This window comes from Parus major, chromosome 2 (assembly GCF_001522545.3).
Source record: "Parus major isolate Abel chromosome 2, Parus_major1.1, whole genome shotgun sequence".
In the NCBI taxonomy this organism is placed as follows: Eukaryota; Metazoa; Chordata; class Aves; order Passeriformes; family Paridae; genus Parus; species Parus major.
Window position 1 is genome coordinate 106,474,331 of NC_031769.1, and position 19,444 is coordinate 106,493,774.

Below are 19,444 nucleotides of genomic sequence, written 5' to 3' on the forward strand. Positions count from 1 at the left end.
TCACCTTTCTTGGACTATAAGACATGCAAGATAAATTAAAACTGACTATGCAGGAAGGAGCTGTGTGAGTGATCATTCTCACATATACCTAGTCCAGGCTGGCCTCCCTTTTGACTCGTTCTCACAGTATTGTTTGGAGCTCATCTCTCTGCATCTGGTACTTTTTAAGCCTTCAGAGTCCAAATAGAAACCAAACCTCAATTTAGGTTAAAAAATGTAACCCCATTCCAGGGCTGCAGTTCATCTGTAGCTTCAAATCTCTCTGTGAATATACCCTCCTCTCCTCCCCCCAGAAACTAATCCCTAATTCTAACTTTTCTGGAAGTTGACTCCCAAACTCTGCCAATTTGCAGAGATGTCTGAGGAACTTGTGACAGTCACCCCTTGCGTATATTTTTTTCTTCTCCTGAGAGGCTGCACTAATGGTTTGAGCCCCTACAAAGAGCACCAGAGCAGCTGTACTTGGGTCACATCAAAGGTCCAGAAAGTCCAATACCTCATCTTTAACAGGAGGCAATAGCAGATGCTCATTATAAGCTGCTATCAGTTTACATTAATATGCCAGGCTGCACAAATCACAGCTGAAGCCTCTGACTCATCATCTATCTTGGATTTAGCTGCCCTTGTTACAACCCTCAGTCCTGCTTTTGGGGGTGGATGTGGTGGGGAGAGGGTAATCAGTTTAGCTGCATCTATATGAAAGGAAAAGTGAACCAAAGCCTATAGACCTTTCCCAATGGTTTAAATGTGACCTCTTTCTTTTCAGTCAGAAATAGAGCTGGGGCTCCAAAGTGCTACAGGTTCCTGCCTAGCTTCATTCTCCTGCCCCTGACCCCCAAAATGAAAGTATTTCTTCTAAATATTTATGTATGGTTAACTCAACTGAAAAAAAGAAAAAGTGAGTGTGCAAAATAAATAATAGAATTTAAAAACAAGGTTGTTTTACCTTTGCTGCTCTGAGCATGTAGATACTATTTGCAGTAATGAAAGCTAGTGAATTTTTAGATCAAGGTGATATTTAAATTGGAAGCTGTCCTTCTTTACAATAGAGTTTTGCACATTTGACAGGGTGTTAAACTCCATAGAAATCTTCAATGGGTTTTCACCACTGGGAAAGGTTGTGAATATACAGCTTTTTGTTGAAATTGTCATTGTCATTTGGAAATGTAGCCAGAGAGGAAAAGTTTGGATTTCTTTGGAAAAGTTGTCCAGTAAATTAGATAACCTGGTAAATTTTCTTTGTTTAACGGGCTCGTATGTGCTTAAATATTTTACAAACTGTGCTGCTGCTTCATGAAGCATTGGCAAGTATTGAGTCACTGAAGTAACAGGAGTTACTTCTTCCGTAAGGAGGGATATGTAGGAAGAGAAAATGTACAAAGCCTGTAATATTGGTGTGGTGTTTGAATGGCTTGACTACTAGCAGATGGCAGGACAGGTTAATATTTTTAATTTGAACTCATTAACTTTATGAACTGTAATTCTAGCACTAGGCCTGAAACGATCACTGCTTTACCACCCTTCCTTGGACTTTGGAAGACCATAGAGAAACAATCTTAGCCAAATTTTGAGTGCAGTATTAGATGGAAAAAATGATGTTTAGCTGAAGGGATGTTTTCATACTCCTCCTCCTCCTGCAAATTTTTGTTACTGTCAAAATAACTAAATGTTTGAATAGCACCAAAGCTCTCTCAATTTATCTCTGAAAATCATTCCTTGCCCTTCCCTCTTCTAGACAGAAAGACCTATACTTTCCCTTCAATGGAATCTGGTTTTCTAGCCAATGACACTAGTAAATCAAGATTTTTTTACTGCTTTTGCATTTGTGTAAATAGCTATGCAAAGTGATGAAGAAAGGGGCTGTGGGATTTCCATGTACTCAGGGGTTTTTTTCAAATTCATTATCCTCCATGGTTACAGCAGGGTTTTTTTCTCTCTAGTCCTTATGCCTTCTTTTTGCTACACAGTAAAAATTTAAAAAAATCCCAAAACTTGAAGGCAAAATTCATAACAACAGCAGGTTGGAACAACTGCCAGCTTTCCAAAATCATTGTTTAATTGAAAAGTTATAAAGTAAAAGCAAGTACATGAATTGTGGAAATTGTCTGCATGAAACATTTATAGTAAAAACTCCATTTCTTAAAGATAAATGGAAGGACATCTTTTATGCAGAAATAAAACAATTTATCTGCCTGCAAAGCTGACATCTTGTAAGCATGCCTCTGAAGAATAAACTGGAGCACAGAGCTGCAGAAAAATGCAAACTCTACTTGCCAAAGCATTCCTACATCCACATGAGTGACCTAGGGAGGCCATGGGGAGCCAAAGGTGGCACTGAGATGAAATGAATTAACCTGCCTCCTCCCATGTGAAGAAGTGTAAATAAAAATCAAAGGGATCTTTATCCCACTGACAATATGGTATGCAAGGTCACATGGCTTAATATTTTAAGAGGATTAAAGCTAAATCTCTACAAACTTTGAAATGGCCCAACCGAGCCTGTAAGCTTTTCAATTTAAATGGGTGCACAGCATGACTCCTACAATCAGTTAGAATCTGGTAGGAGATGTAGTGAAGTGGACTCTGAAACAATTCAATCCTGTAGTGACAGGTTTTACACATTGTCTGTTAATTTGAAGCTGTGCAGGAGGTAGAAACAAAGCAGATCACCAAAAATAAAGCCCATTATGAAGAAAGTTTGTGTGAAAAGGAAAAATCCTTCATATATATTATTAATCAAATTATGAACATAATTTCTGTAATTCTGCTTTATTTCTAGGAGAATTTTAAACACCAGAGTCTAACTGGAGCGGACAAACCACTTAAACCACATTTCCATCACTCTTAAAAGCCACAGTTCTTTGAAAACATGAACAGCATAGAGCAGAAAGCCTTATAGTAGATAGGGAAGAGGAGACTTCCACCAAAACACCTCTATTTGAACCTCAGATGTTATCACATGCAAGGTGCACGTGGAGTAAATCTCCTCACCAGATGGGGAAAATTGCTAATTGTCCAGCAGAATGTAGCCACCAGCTGGCAGGCAGCTACCGACACGCAAACAAGAAGCAATCCCAATAACCACACATAAAAATAGCATAACAACATGCATTCAACCTGAACCATCAATTCTTGTGAGGAGCACAGCTGACAGAAAAAAAAAAAAAATAAAGAAAAAGCATCTGCTCTGAAAGCAGCATGTGAATTTATGTGCTCGTGTTTAGCTTCTGTTTGGGAGTATTGCAAAATGTTTCCAAGTTAAGAGCAGTGGTAGTAAAGCAGCTGGGAGATACATTCCCTCTAATGCTGCTGGCTGCCCTTTGGAGCTCAGACTTGAACCCTCACATATGGAAAGATGTGAACATTTGCTTTCCAGAGTACTGTCCCAGACAAGTAGTTTTGAAATAATTGTGCCAACATGGTACCTGCAATTATCTAGGAAATGAAACTGCTGCTGATCTCCTAGAAAGTCTGGGAAAATTCACCAATTTTGGCATGAGTGAAGAACCCTTTTAGATCTTAAGAAAATTGCTCTTTTCTGAAAAAATAAGAACAATTTAAATTATTTATGGAAAAGAGGTTGCTAATGAATTCTGATTAGCTCTGTACCTTTTATCCTTCCATGTGGAAATGCTGATGTGGAGAAGCAGCATTTCCTTTCCTTTGCCACAGCCAATGCCTTCTTTTTTTTTTCACAGCTCTTTCTTGTCCACTTCCAGCTTTCCTGTGGCTTCTGTTAAACAAATTCATGAGTTAGCCAGGAGACCCTTGGGTGAAATGGGAAACTACAAGAGAGACAGTATATTTTCAGGAAAAAATGTAAGGAGTATTTAACCAATCGAGCTTTTTACTCAAGCTTGCTCAGGAGACAATGTTCAGAATGCATGGACTGAGACTCTCCAGTTGACCCTTAAGACAACAACAACAACAAAACCTGCTTTCAAAGTATTTTTTTTTTCTTTCCAATGTTTTTCAGTGCCAATATGTTCCCAGAGGCTTCCTCAGCAAAATACGTCAAAGGCAGCAGGACCAAGAAACTGCAGTGTGGGCTCAGTGCTCTCCAGCCACAGTTCACTGCCTCAGAACTGCCCCTACACCTCTGTGTCCCTGAAAGGTCAAAACAGAAGGGTTGGGGACCAGGGTTAAGCTAAAGAAAACAACAAGAAAAATACTGAAGAAAACAGCATTTTTAAAAGGCACATTCAAGTAAGCAACATTCTACATAATAACCCAGTTTTAAGCACCTATCTGAAGATCTTAATTAGCCCATTCTGCTGTTAATTTCACATATCCCCCCTTCGCCTTCAGTATCTTTATAGAATAATTTTCAAGCAACTGCATCTATGTTTAAATCCATATCCATCTAGGCAGGATATGATTATGATTATTTATGATTAGTCCTCCAAGCATTCCCACTTGATCAGTGTAAGAAGACAGAAATTAACCTGCTGCACTCCTGTCCCTAAGTAACCCCCTGTGCCCCACTAAAATAATAAAGCCTTTTTTCCCAACAAACTTTTTATGGGTTATTTTTTCTTCTCTGATACATTGTTGTTTGTTTTACAGAATAATCTCAACTATGTTTTCACTTGAAAGAAGATTACTGTCTTTTTATTCATAGGTATTCTTGGGAGAAAGCGTCAGTTTGCAATTTGGGGCCAGCGAGTTCACCTGTTACTGTCCCAGGTAAGGTGCCCAGGGACTGTTCCTGACAGTGCTAGCTGTCTAAAGTGACAGCTGCCAGCACCCTCGAGACTGGAATGGGCATGGGCACAGGGACATTGGGATGCCACTCTGGGCCACCCAGCCATCCCCTTGTGGGATCAGAAGAGCACACCATCCCCCTGCCTGGAACTCACAGCCATAACTTTGGCCCCTGTGATATGGTCAGAAGAACAGGTTTATCTCATTGGTGCAGTTCAGACAGTACTTTTATAGAGCAGAAATAATTTTCTTTTGTAAATTTACATGATATCAACATAATATCATTTAGAAAAATGGAAGGGGATGAAATTAAAGGCTGCTAAATTAGCTTCTCTGGGGTTAGAAGTGCATTATGGGTAGCAATTAGAAAATGCTTGCACTAACCATCAACCAAGTGAGCAGATTTAGCACATCACAGAAATTAATGAGTCTCCATGTAAAAGATGATAGCAATCTTTCGTCAAAACTACCACCTTGCTTGAAGCACAGCAAATGCAATTTAACTTCTTGAGGCAATAGAGATAGTTTTCACTGAAATGTTGAGAGAGATGAATGCAAATGCCATGGTCCTTGACTCAAGGAATGCAATAGAAACCTCTGACCTAACTTGCTCTGCCTTCCTGAATCTTAACCTCACTGGCCAAGAGGTTCCTAAGCTATATTCCTGCAGGTTTTATATACAATGTCCCCAGCAAGGTATCTGTTTGCTGAAAGACTTGATCCTTTCATGCTGTTGTTCTCCATTCCCATCTTCCTAGTGGAATTCCTAGGTAAGGTCTTCCTTTCCAAAAAGAAAGAAAAAAAGAAAAGAGAAAAGAGACAAAAGAAAAAAGAGGGGAAAAAAAATAGAAAATATAAAAGAGAAAAGAGAAAAAAAACAAAAGAGAAAAAAGAGCAAAGAGCAAAGAGAGAAAGGAAAAAAGAGAAAAAGAAAAAAAGATAGAAAAAGAGAAAAACTTGTGTGAGAACTAGCAAAGGGAAAGAAACCAGAAAGCTGAAAAGACAAAGCACAGCCTAGCCTTGTGCAATCGAGATTCCCATGCTGGTTTATTTCTAGCCAATATCAAAACTCCCCAGGCCAGATTCATATGCTAGAGATGGTCCACATGAAATAAACAGCCCATCTCCTCACTGAGAAGCTGCCACAGGCCTAGAAAACAATCAGCCACAAGGGAGGGAAAAAAGTGATGAGGAGAGTGTAAGCATCATAACACTAATAGAAACAGTGAAGCAAGACAAAGCAGAGGAGTCTGGCGCATCCTCACCTCCTTGCGAGAAACCTGTAGGGAGAAGGCTAGCAGCTTCCAAGGGAACAACTTCTCTTTGAATGCTCTGCAGGGGCTGGGACTTGAGGTAGATCCCTGACACAAAGCAACTGCATTTCAAGCTGCTGTGCTCTAATTACACAGTTGGCCATCTTCCTTACAGTAAGTAAAGGAGTGACTGATAGAAAATAAAGACAGATATTAACTAATTATAAGACTTTGATTTGCTGTACTGCAAAAAGCACACATTTTTCTTTTTTACCTCCTTTGAAAGATGTAATTGTCCAGGGAATAAGAGAATTTCATCATAACTGTATTTAGGTTTTGACTGAGTAGGTGAAAGGTCAGGAATTTGCCTTTAAAAGTGATTAGTGGAGAACTGATCTGAACAGAAATAATTAAGTGTACTTACAAATTAAGATTAATTAAAGGAAATTCTTCCAGTGTTTCCTCATTCCTTTATCTCTAATGTCACTGTAGCTCTGCCATGAGAAGACATGTTTCTAAAGGGTTTTTCCCCACAGGGACTCACTTTCTGTCCCAATATGGTCTTTTCTCCTCAATCACTCCAAGCCTTTTCTCTCTATCCCCTGAATATCATGCTCCAACTGATAGGTTTTACCCTTTCTGAGCAGTGGGTCCCTCAGCTGATGCTGCGTTCACACCTTTCCCCATCTCCTGCAGCCAGCACGGCTATGCCCTGCCACCCCAATCACTCAAATACTTCACACGCGCAGCAGTCGCCTTCCTACAGAGCGGCACCCAACTGTATCATGTGGAACCATGACAATCCAGGAATTACACAGGGTATTCTGCAAGTGAGTGATTAGAAGAGGATTGTGTGTTCATCCAAAACAGGGCTGATCAAAGCAACATTCCATTCAAACAAATACAGGTGACGGCAGAGCTAAGTGCACTAAACGTATTGTCATGGGGATTGGAGGCCCTGCCTGTTGAAAGTCCTACTACTCAGTTTAAAAAAGAGTTGAGTAGCTTTCTTCATCTCTGACAGTCTGCTGCTTGTCTGCCAGCTGTCGTATTGTCCCTGTCTGAGGGAGCTTTCATACTTGGAGATTATAAAATATACTTCCGATGAGCTCTCTTTGCCTTCCTAACGAGATAGATTATACTATGCTGGAGATATTTTCAGACATGTTCTCATGGAAAAAATAAAACCAATACTCCAGAGGGAAGCTTCACCTTAAAACTGAAGCAGCATAAATGCTGCATATCTTTTCCCCAAAACCATATATTGTGGTTCTGCAGCAGAGCTCATTGTGGTATGTCTTGACCAGTTGTCTTTGCTTCCATAATTATGAATGACATATGTGTTCAGCTTGAGAGAAGTAAAAGTGTTAGGCTTTTCCCTCAGTCTGTAGTACATAAATGCTTTATGTGGAACATGTACTTTCAGTGGAGTAGAAAAGGTTTGTGGGTCTTCAGTATACAAGAGTCTCATCACCAAAATACAAAACCCACATGTCTTAGACAAGCCATGGAATGCAAAATGCATTAAAACTGTGATTTTTGCCAAAACAACAACAACAACAACAACAAAACTGTGGAGGCATGCTCTTACACTCAGTAGTTTCAGAAGGGTAATACACCTGTTTATAACACCTCCACAACTGAATGATTACTCAAGGTGGAGATAAAGTATATTAAAACAAGGACAAATTTTACCTGTTTGGAAACCTATACAAACAATAGCACCCACTTCAGCTACTTCTCATATAAGAGGAAAACTCATCCAAAAGTTCATCCCAGGCTTGTGGGGTGCTCCTTGAAGATGGCAAGATGGACATACAAAGCTACTGAGGTCTACAGAGGAAGAGGCCACATCAGATCATGCATCCATACATTCTCCCAGGCGATTCCAAAAGCAAAACTTGAGTACTGCTCTACATACACATCATCAGGCAAGTCATGAAGACCGCACTGAGACAACAAAAGATAGTACGAGTGTCCCCTGCTGCGTGAACCCTCTCCAAGTCAGGTTGAACTTAGAAATTAAGGAATTGCCAAGAAAATGACTGTGTTATAATTATTTATGTCCATGCTGAGAAGAAAAGCAGAGTGTCAGTACTTTGTGTATTATTAAATAATTGTCTAAAGCATATCTACTGTATTCTTATAATCAGGATGCAGCAGGCTCCTTTCCCAGTCTTGTGCCTTTTTCTCTGTGCAAACAGTCACATTTTCCAAGAAATCATATTTCATTCTTCTACAAAAGAGGCAGAATACTACCCTCAAAGCAGTTTGTTTATTGAGGCAGTATTGTAGAAGGCAAGTATTTGAAATTGCTAACTTTTCAATACCGTACTTCTGCCAGGCATCTGATCTCCTGGGTGAATGCTATCACAGCTATGCAACTCTGTTAAATGGAGGCAGGATTCAAATCTTCAATGCTTTTTAGAAAGGTTTGCCAGAGTCTCTGTGTTTTACACATAACACAATGCTTCTGATAAAAGTGAAAAGAAGCTCAGGAAAGCTGGCCACAAAACTTCCACACTTTTGGCTTGTGATGAGGTTGAGGTGGGAGACAGCTGTTAGTACAGCAGGTCTGGGAGTTTCATCACTGAAGATGCATTTGAGTTCTCAAATTCCAAGTCAGGGTGCCGTCTAACCACAAGCCCAGAGTGTCTTCCAACCACAGAAACACACCAGCAAACAGCTGAAACAAAAATTATTTGTCTGGACAATCAGGGAATTCTCTCCTAAAGCTATGATGTTAAATTTGGATGCAGCAGTGGAGAATTTTGCACAAGAAAACAAAATTGACTGCAGTATTTCAGATGTAGAATAAGACAGGCTTTAGGCACAAATTTTTTTTCTAGTCTTGGGAACAGAAGTCCTTTTGTGGGCTTGGATTGCTATCATTTAGTGTTCTGGTCCTGCATAAAAGATTCCTTCACCTCTTCCAGTGCCTCAGAAAGGCACATGAGTGATTACCTTGCATATGGTCAGCCAAGCCCACCTGCTTGGGTGGTGCAGGCAGCTGGGTCTTTCACGTTCTAAAAAAGAAGCAGTAGACTTTTAATAGCTGATAGCCCATTTTCTGACACTTGCTTCTTTACATTGCTGTACTATTTTGTACTTCTAAGGGTTTTTTGTGGACCTAAATGAAAAGGAAACTGCTGGAATTCCCACTCCTATGTTCTGGAAATGGGCAATGTTCAGCAAACAGTTCCAAGGGAATAGCTGGGAGAGGATCCATAGTCCTTACAGATCATAGTTGAAGCTCCTGATTTGATTTCTGTACACTTGGTGGGTTGAGCTGAAGTTATCCAAAAAGTGGACTGTGACACAGACCAATCCTAGAAAGACTGACTAACAGCCATGGTTTGGGCTTAATAAATATTTAGATGACCTTCAAGGCTTTTGATGATAATCCTTATAGGCTAAGACTGGGAATGCCTTCCACTAGATCAAGTTGCTCAGTATGTAATGTACATTATACATATATAAACACAAACATATGCATGATCCATTTGACTAAATCCCATGTCAACATAAAGCAACAATCAACCTGACACAGTCCCTTCCAGATAACCTGGCCTCCACATAAATAGACAGGTCACATGCGAGGCAAAGAGTAGCCAGAGCTGGCTCCAAGAGGCAATCAGAAATCAGTCCTTGTATAATTTTTTTCTTCAAATCAAGTCTTAGAAGACTGTTCATAATCAGTTTATTCACATTAGTGTCTGTTTCCTCACTCAGATTCCATTCATTTGTGGTACAATTAAATGCATGAAATAAGAGAGCTTTCCCTGGACAATACTAAATTACTCTCTTCTGAAAAGGAAAGTTGTTTTGAAGAAATTCACAATAAAGGCAAAGCTGTTGATCTACATAGGCAGAAAGACATACCATGCCAAGTTTCATTTATGTATGTTTTTGTTTTTTCAATGTTTTGTCAAGCACCCTGCAGCACAGTTCAGTGATAGCGGGTAGTGTTTGAATGAGTGGGTAAAGGATGTCAAACTGAGTACAAGAATGAAAGCATTGGCCTTGACTATGGAAGGTCTGGTTGATTTAAAAGCTAATTCAATGATACAAGCCTTCACTCAGTTGGTTTGTTCAAAGTATGCAAGCAGACTTTTTTCTCTACTTCTTTTTTTCTCCTTGTCTTTTCAATGTGTGCTTCAGGCCTCAGGCATCTGTTCACAGGCTTTCTTTTTCTTACTGTGGAGAAAAATCTTCTCACCTGTCTGAAAGATGGAGTTAGGACACCACACCACTCTCATTAGCTGTGAAAGAGTGTTCTTGCCTCCTTTTGGTTCTGGGCATGCCTTTTTTTGTGTCACTCATTCCTCCTTAGCCTCCCCTAGCTATATCACCTCAGAACCCTCACAGCCTAGTACGGAACGTTGTGAGATGCTCAGCATTTTCCTCAGATCACTGCTGGTCCTCTGTGAGCCAGCTGCTGTACCATGAGGAAGATGGGGTGGGCAGGAGGTGGGAATGGAAACTCTGGCTGCTTGGAAATTAAGCAAACAAGCTCCTCCTTGATCTTGTTTCCAGCCCACTGGCCTGCAGAATGACAGCTCTTGGTGGTCTAGATCTCCAGCTGGGCTTGTCATAACACCTAGTTGAGAGCTGGGGCTATCTCATCCTGTTATAATTGGATCAGTCTCCTGGCTTGTCTGGACAATGGAGGAGTTTTGTAACATTTGTGTGTATGTTCAGTGCTGTATGGACTTGTCTTGTATGGACTTGTTTTGTCACAACTGGAATGACATCATCACTAAAAAAAAAAATAAAAAAATAAATCTTTCAAATTCTGCAGGATAAAAATGGCCTTCTTGAATCAATCCTAATTTGACGTTAATGTAATTATGGATTATTTACCAAGATCCAGTCTTCTACTCATAGCATAGAAATTGTGAAGGTGCCTGGCACTAGTAAATTAGATAACAAAGAGGGTGATTTGTCATTATTACAGATCATTAGTTCTTTTCATGTTTAAACTTGCCCTTTCCAGAGACAGACTTCTTTTGGGCGTCTAGAAGATCGATATGCTTCAGTTACAACCCAGCTGGTCTGTTGGTCATTGCACTGGATTGATTCTGCCCAGAAAACAACATTAAAAGCTATATAAAGTCTGAGCTAAGAAAGCAAAGTGCAAGTGGACAAATAGGTCTTTGCCAATAGAGAGATTGTAAGGTTAAGAGTTTTATCAGCCTCCAAAATGTGAAAAGTACAGTTTTTTCACCTGTTCCTTGGACTGACATATACTCTGTTCTGCAGCTCTTTAAAAAGAGAGATCACTTAATGGGAGATACATGAAACTCCCAGAGGTTTGACAAAACTGTCTGAACTGGACCACTTGGAAGTGATGGCATCCTAAAATCCTTTTCCTTGAAGGTGGGAAAGTGTTGCTGTGCTGCCCTCTAATGCTCACAGCCTTGCATTCACTCGTGGAGGAAAAGGTTTGAGGTTAGTGTTGCTTAATAAGCAAACCACTGCTTTGTTGTCTACTCTCATCACATAAAATTGGAAAAACAGGGCTTTATGCTAAATTAAGTTTTGCTTTTCCTACGCAAGCACACTTGTTATTATGCAGTGAAAGCATGAATTATGGAGTGTTTTGGGGTGGTAATCCAATTTGTGGATATTTCATTTAGAGTATGCCATGAGTGAATTGTCCCACTGTGATGTATTGATAGGCCCTAGGCTCATAGTATCGCTGAGAGGCAAAATAAGACTACTCAACACAATTGTTAAAAAAAGGGGAACCATCCTTTTACAAAATCATGATAGACATGTCAGGTTCCTGTGCCTTTAAATTTTAGAGCATGTAGAAATGATGCTCTGTGGTCTATTATATCTTGCAGAACCATTTCACAGGATCGCTTAATCTTTTTCAGGAGCTTCCCTACACTGAGTTTCTTATTGTTCTCCCTCTGCATCACCTAAAACCCTGTCAAAACTTAAAACTGCTATCCTAATCCAAGATTGAATGCCTGAGCTTTGTGCTTTCATACCTCCTGTTTTGCACTTAAATAAATGCCAGCAGATCCCCCCACTTCTGCCTTGCAAAGAGATAAAGAAAAGGGGGAAGTAGAAGTGGTCAGGACCTCAAATTAAAGCTCAATAGCATTCAGGCCCCTTTTAGCTTCAACATTTGACCTTGAAGTCTGAGAGCTATAGCAGCAGCCACGCAATTATTACCAGAATCAGGGCAGGAGGAGGAAGAGGAGGGAGGGTAGAGACACATCTCCACAGAAACCCAGTGAGGGTCAGGATCTAAACTAGCTTTTCTACCTGCATAAATATTAATAGTACTGTTTAAGACTATATTCTGCTCCATCTGCAGAGTTTCACTCTAAGAGGTGTCTCTAATAGGGCATGATATCTCCAAGCGTCTTTTATTAATAATTAAAAGAGTGTATCTTGAATTACCAACTGGTTCATGGAAGATAATGCTGTGTTGGCAGTGTCAGGCGGGGGAGAGCCTAGTGCAGAATGCCGAGGTGAAGGGGTTAGCTATGCAGCTTTCTGCCTTTCTCTTCTTTATTTACATTTCATTGCTTCCTAAAAGCCATGAGAATGTGCCCTTCTTGTGCTAAGTTGCTGTAACACACCTCTTTTGGCTGTCTGAAAAATGACGAGGCTTTCATTTTTCAAGATCTTTGAGGCTACCAATGGAAAGCATCATAGATGAACTGCCTTGAAAAAGAACTTCTATGCCCAAGAGCTTGTTTGTTACAATGTACCAATGGCGTTGTTAAATGCTGGCACCAACAAATTTTGCTTTGCCTGTGACCTTGAACTGTCATAGGTATGATCTCTCCCTCCAGGTTCTGGAAAAAGAAAATATGCATTAAGGAAAGAAAAATATATATTGAAGAATTCCTTCCTCCCAAGGAGGAACAGGAGAAAATGCAGCACAGTGGTTCATCAGAGCTCCAGCAAGGAGTGCTGAAAGGCACTAGCAAGACTCAGGTGGTGATGGTGGAGCAGTGTCAGTGCCACGGATTAATAGGTGGAAAGGTGGAAGGATGAAACACCAGCTCATCATATGGCTTGTAGCAGACAGGAATGTGCTTGTGACCAGCAACCAGCCCCCTTCAGGGATCTCAGCCACAGGAAATGAGAGAAGTGTAGTAATAAAGGGAGAAGATGCAACCAATCCAGACACAAAATATTTTAATTGTGAGCTTGTGCTTCTTTTTCCATTGGAGGTGAATTTGCATCTGGCAACAGGCATTAAAATGTGGACAAAAGCAAATCTGTGGCTCCTGGTCTGCCACAACAGTAAAGGGAATAAAGTAGAAACATACAGCATTGAGGCCATACAATGTAAAAGAGACTCTGCAAGAAGGATTTCTAAGGAAATAACGATCTAAACATTGTGGTTAACACGGTGCAATCCCTACTCTACCCAGATTATGTGTTTAGCTATGGATGTGGTGAAGCTGAAGCAACCAGGACTCTTCTGGAATGTGGTATTAGAGCACATCCATGCTTGAAATTAATTTTTTTTTCTGGCCACTTGTGATGTCCTTGGATCACTCTCTGCTTTACCAAAATGAGCAGAACAACTTAATTTGTGAGCACCTGTATCTCAGTCCATACTTGCATGAGTGCAAGCAGGTATTGCATGTAGTTGTGTTTGACATTCCTTGTGCCAAAAATCTCTTTTTGCTTCTGGAATGGTGTAAAAGTATATCAGAACTGAGCTCACATCCTTTGTAAAATAATGTTACACACACTTTTAATTCCTATGTAGATTAACTTTATATGGGGGTGGGGGAAGGCAATCACTGATGAGAACAGTTGACATTCCCAGTGAAGCTGTTAGTGAGCTACCTGGGTTTTCCTGGCATGGGAAGTTACTCGTTCTCATTTGCTCTAGTCATAAGATAACTTTAGTTCTAAAAGGAGCCTGGATGCCAGATTTATTAGTTAACAAATCTGGAAGAATCAAAAGAAGTCCCTAAGAAACAGACTCTGATGAGATTGTTTAGAAAAAAGTTTTATAGTACAAAGCACTCACACAAATGGAGATGAACTTTTTACTTCCTTTTTAATAACTATTTTAGCACCCATTCTTCTTCGCTTCCCTTTTTTTGCTCCTTTTGTCATTATTTTCTAATTCCATTTTCTCATGATAGCTGATTCACAGGAGGTTCTTAATCTTTTGACAAGGTGTTGTAATTCTGTGAAAAAATATTAGATAGCCAAGCTGAGGGACAGGAGAATTAAGGGACATGTCTGAGGTCACACAATAAGGTTAATGGCTAATCACAGTTTGAATCCAGGGACTTCTAGTTATTAGACATTTCTGAAATTGACTGTGTTGTCTCCTGGAACTCTGAAGTGCTATAATACCACTTAAAAATTGATATAAGTGTCACATAGGTGGAAATTAAAAACGTGGTCAGGAGAAAAAAGATTGAGTTATAGGGAATCATTAACAAGCATCCAACACTGATCACTTCTTAAACAAACAGACTGGACTCTGATAAGATATATCTGACACCCTCAGAACAATTAATCAAGTCTCAGAAGTCACAAGCATCAGTAATAATATCTTACTTGTAGATCACTGAACATCCACAGAAGACTGTGCTTGTAATAAAATCTTCCTTTTGTTTCCATGGTGGAATATGTTGGCACTTACTGCTCTGCTGGGAATGTTATGTGGGAGAAATTTGGGATGAAGGCAGAGTACTGCTCTCCTTTACCTGTCTTCTTCCAATTAAACCTCCATAGATTTATGTCTTAATAAAACAGCAGTTATACTTTCTTTTTTTCACTTCAACTTTGCAGTTAAAAACCACTACTCCAAACATAATAGGTGCTGTCTGCAATTGCTTAAATTGGGCATAAACATTTATTGCCTTCTTAGCTAACAAATGCAACCTTGCTGTTCTAAGGAATGAGGAAAATTCCACTCAAGGTCAAGTGACCTGATGTTTTCAGGCAGCCTCATTACCCACATTAGCACTGTAGAAGATGAGGCAGAACATCTGGTAGTGCCATAAAAAAGATAAAAATGTATGCATATTTGCTTTAGCTCTTCATGTCGACATTGAGCCTGTGCTTTAATTTTGGGTCAATGTTCTGAAAAGCTGCTAGTGTCAGTGTTTAAGATTAAGCTGAAAAGATTTCATGGTATCTACAATTCCTTATGTCCAAAACAAAACCATGGGGATACTGAAATTGTCATCTCTTGCTGCTTGGCAGCACTATCAGATTTCAGGCATAGATGGCCCAGCCAATCTGATATGGATTTTGTCTCACGCATCTGACACCTGTGAGGTAGCTCTTTATTAGAGAGCTATCAGCAGTCCTCTGTTGTCATGTCCATCAGCAAAGTTGGCTCACCATAATGAAAATGAGCTACAAACCTGGAAGAAAAGAGGTTGGTTTTGCAGCACTACAATTTCTGTGCTCCTCTCTTACAGCCCCCTAATAAGTTTCTTCCCCAGTGGCTTTGCTTTCAGATTCCTTGGAGGGTGTGAAAGATCAGCAACATCTCACCAGATCCTGCAGGAGCAACCCTCCTTAGCTCATTTGAGGTGCACAACTGCCATTTTCAGAGCTCCCTGTTTCTTTGCCTGACTCCCATCCTCGCAAGAGTACTTCTGGATTTGTTTTTCATCCATAGGTTATGATCACATACTGACAGCTGAAAGACATTGCTCTCTGGCTTTGCATTTCTCCTGAAGTCTGACACATCTGAGGTGTGGAAGGGGGGAAGTGTAAGATCTGGCTCTACAACTCCTTGTTATATGGAAACACTGCTGCTCAGAGTATCTTACTATGGAATTTAGAAGAGCTTTTTCTCCCTTAAAGGCAGGGTAGCACTGCAGAAGAGTGGTGCTGGGCTGAAAAGCTGATTGAAATACATGTTCAGCACAGCCCATCCACACGGTGTGACTGCTTTGTATCCTATTAGCACTCCTGTTCGATTCAGTACGGTTCAAATGTCTCTATTCATCATTCAGGAACTCCTGGTGTAGGTGCTATGATCATCACAACCTGGACATTTTGTGATCAAAAGATCCCAGAAGCTCACTCACTCCCAGAAGGTCTAGAAATAAAGTCATGAGAACAGAAAGTTACCCAAAGGGTTGCTGTGGGGTGTGATGTGTTGGTCTGGACCTTAATGTAGAAGGTAGCCAGGAAAAAAGGAAGAAACTGGGTGGAGCAGTGTCAGACATGAAACTGGTCCTTTCTCACTCCCACTCATTCCTTCCCTACCTGCATGTTTTCAGCTAAAATATAGAAGGGACAGCAAGATTATCCTCCAGTGAAAATATTTCCGCCTCAGTCATCATAATGCTGAAACCAGGGATAATAAACACACCCTTCCAGTGACTGTTTGGAAACTGCTGCAGACAGAAGCACAGAAACAGTACCCAGTGATTAACAGTGGACAATGCTGTCTTTTCCAAGGTGGCTTTAGTGGAGTTCCATGCAGAGATGTGAAACCAAGATAATCTAAACCCACATTTCACTCCGTATGTTGTATTACCTTAGCACACTTCCTTGCCTGTATTTTAAAGTGCTTCAATTCAGAGTAATTTAAAACCTCATCAGTACTCACTAGAGGGTTGGGGTTTAGAACCTCAGTCAATTAAGTCCATGTGGATGAGTAATAGGAGTAAAAATCACAGTTTTCAGTGCAGAAAAAAAAAGAAAAAGAAAGAAAAAGAAGAAAAAAGATTCTATAGCCTAGCTATTCAAAAGCAATTATATTTTTAGTTACACAGAGAGACATTTTCAGACTTCTAATTGCTCCAAATCTATCTGCTAAAGAGTCATTACATTCCATTTTAACCCCTCTCTGACACCAGGAACTAATGCTGTAATTGAACTGTGTCACCAGTGATCTCAGTTCAAAATCATTAGTAGAGTTGTTCTTTTTCATATTTGCTCTAACATTTCTGCTCATTGCTTACAGGCATGGGGCCAGATTTGCTGCCAGCATATGTGGGTACAACACCACTGAGATCGGTGCTGTTGTGTCCAATTAGGCCTGTGATGAGGTTGGCCCCATGTGCTACAAGCTTTCATTAACCGATATATTCCCATTACAGACTGTGTTCTGTTCACCCAACTACATCCCCTTAAACATGTGGCAATGCAAAGAATAAAACTCAGCAGGGTCATGTTTTGAATTTTCCTAATTTTTCATTTTTTTTAATATCAGAACCCCCTTCTTTGGGCAATTTCATATCCACACAAAAGATTCCGATTTCACTCGCAGACAATCAAGGAATAATATTTTTTAAAGAATTTGGGTTGCTGTGTGCTCTCTGATTCCTTGTTTATAGCAATGAGTGTATGTAAAGTATCCTGGGTTCATCTCCTTTTTCTCCACAGACCTTAATTGAAGAATGAGAGAAATCAGAATATCATGGTAAACGTGTTAATAAGGTTCTATGGAGTTTATGTGTTACGTGTTTTGTTGCACTTATGAAAAAAGAAAGATTAAATGTCAGGGATATTTCTAAATGCAGGCTTATAAGTTGATATTTAACCATAAACAGTGTAATAGTTATTGGCAACTGATAATGTGAGTCCTATAGCAATCTGTTAATTAAGATTCCACCCACATTTCTAGTTTAAACTCTGCCATAAAGATGTGCTCTGTACTATAATCTGGAACACAGATTTTAGCACAGCAGTGCTTTTTGTTTGTTTTGTTTTTAATTTCAAAAAATCATTCAGCCATTTTATAGCTGAGAAAGGCAGAGTAAGCTAGAAGTTTCCAAGCCCACAGTTATGATCTTATACAACTCATCTGAACTCAAGATTAATGCTCGTAAATGTAATAACTCAATCCCATTCTCATGGCATTTGACAGCTCAGTGCCCAGAATTTAGTCCAAAAGTACTGGAAGGGTTTGTTGGTGCCAGTGTCCATCAAACTTGATTCATAACCTGCCTTACTCCTCTGAGCATGTGCAGGCCAGACAGATGTCATTGTTTATGACCTAACTCTGCCTGTGTTCCCCGTGATGGAGTGTGCACCATTTGGCCATGCTAGCACTTACTGCAAAGCTCCTCTCAGTGTAACTCTGGTTTGAGCACAACCATGCAGCTAGCGTTTTCTGGCTCACATCTGATTAATGCAGAGCACAGGTGAAGGCAGCTTGTGGCCATCTATACTTGATTGTGTAGATAGCACCCGAGGAGAAAATGCTTTCTGGGCCAAAATGTGGCTCATGACCTGTTGGAAGGGTTACATTGAGATGAGCAACCCAATTTCCATTTTTACCTGTCTGATATTGAAACCAGGCACCCTAGGGACAAAAAAAAATGAGCTTGTATCTGGATCAAGATCCTGGCTAACTAGGTCACCACCGTGAATGTGTCACCTGCAGTCATCTTTGCTCCCAGGGGAAGAGCAAATGCCATATGTGACACACACAACGTCAGACGTGTTTCCAACACTGCCGTCAAAGGAAACACAGCTTCTTTCCCTGACTCAGTCAACTGGTGGCTAAACAGCCCTTCCCTCTCTGAGGAGAGAGCATCAGTACTAGTGGAGACACACAGTGGTACAGACTGGAGAATGGATCCTTGGTAAAACCAACCAAGAGAGGAGGGGAAAAGAAAGGACAAAGAATCCTCCCAACTAATTTTAACCTGCTTGGATTCCCAGTCTTATTCCTTTCTGGTTGCATCAACACTTATGGCCTGATCCACCAGTAAGGTCTGATGCTGGTCCAGTGGGACAGCAAAGCAGGGGAGAGTGAAGAGTAATCTGCTGCAACATCACTGCTGGCTGAAGGCAATTGCACGTGTACAGGGATCTATGGCTCAAAAATTGAGGTGTGATGATTTAGTGATGACCACTGTCACTCTAATCTGTTGTGCTTGTTTGAGACCTCAGTTTTTGACTCAGACTATGACAGATGCATAATAGCATAAGATCTGACTGACTTAGTGAACCTTTGATCTGGTTCAAATTCAGCTTCTTTCTTTGAAGCTTAATAAGAGATTTTATGTCCTTTTTACACTATTGTATCTAAATTTACATTAGTTTTATTGTTATTATGTGACTACCAAATCAATAATATAATCTTTTTTCAGTATTTACTTAGCATAATAAAACCTGGAAAATTACCTTAAAAAGTGAAATGAAAAACATTCCCCAAGCACAAATGGAATTAAAAGACTATAAAAACTCCATACTCCCAACTCCTCTCACTTTATGTAAACAACATTAGCCTGAGCTTCTCTAAAGCACTCAGAATTTTTTTAGCTCAATTCCCCAAGCTCAGCACCTGTCCATATAAACACCCCTGGAATTTTCATGGCAACTGGAGGGCAGCTGTGTGAAACTTTCCTAGCAGCCCTACTCTACAGCAGGTCACAGACCTGCCTCCCCCCAGCTTCCTTCATTTACCCAAAAGGTACCTTCTCCTCAGCCATACTGAATGCATCCAGATCATACAGGAGGCAAGATACCAGAATAAATGCTGATTATTCTTATTACCTGTTGGAAAATAA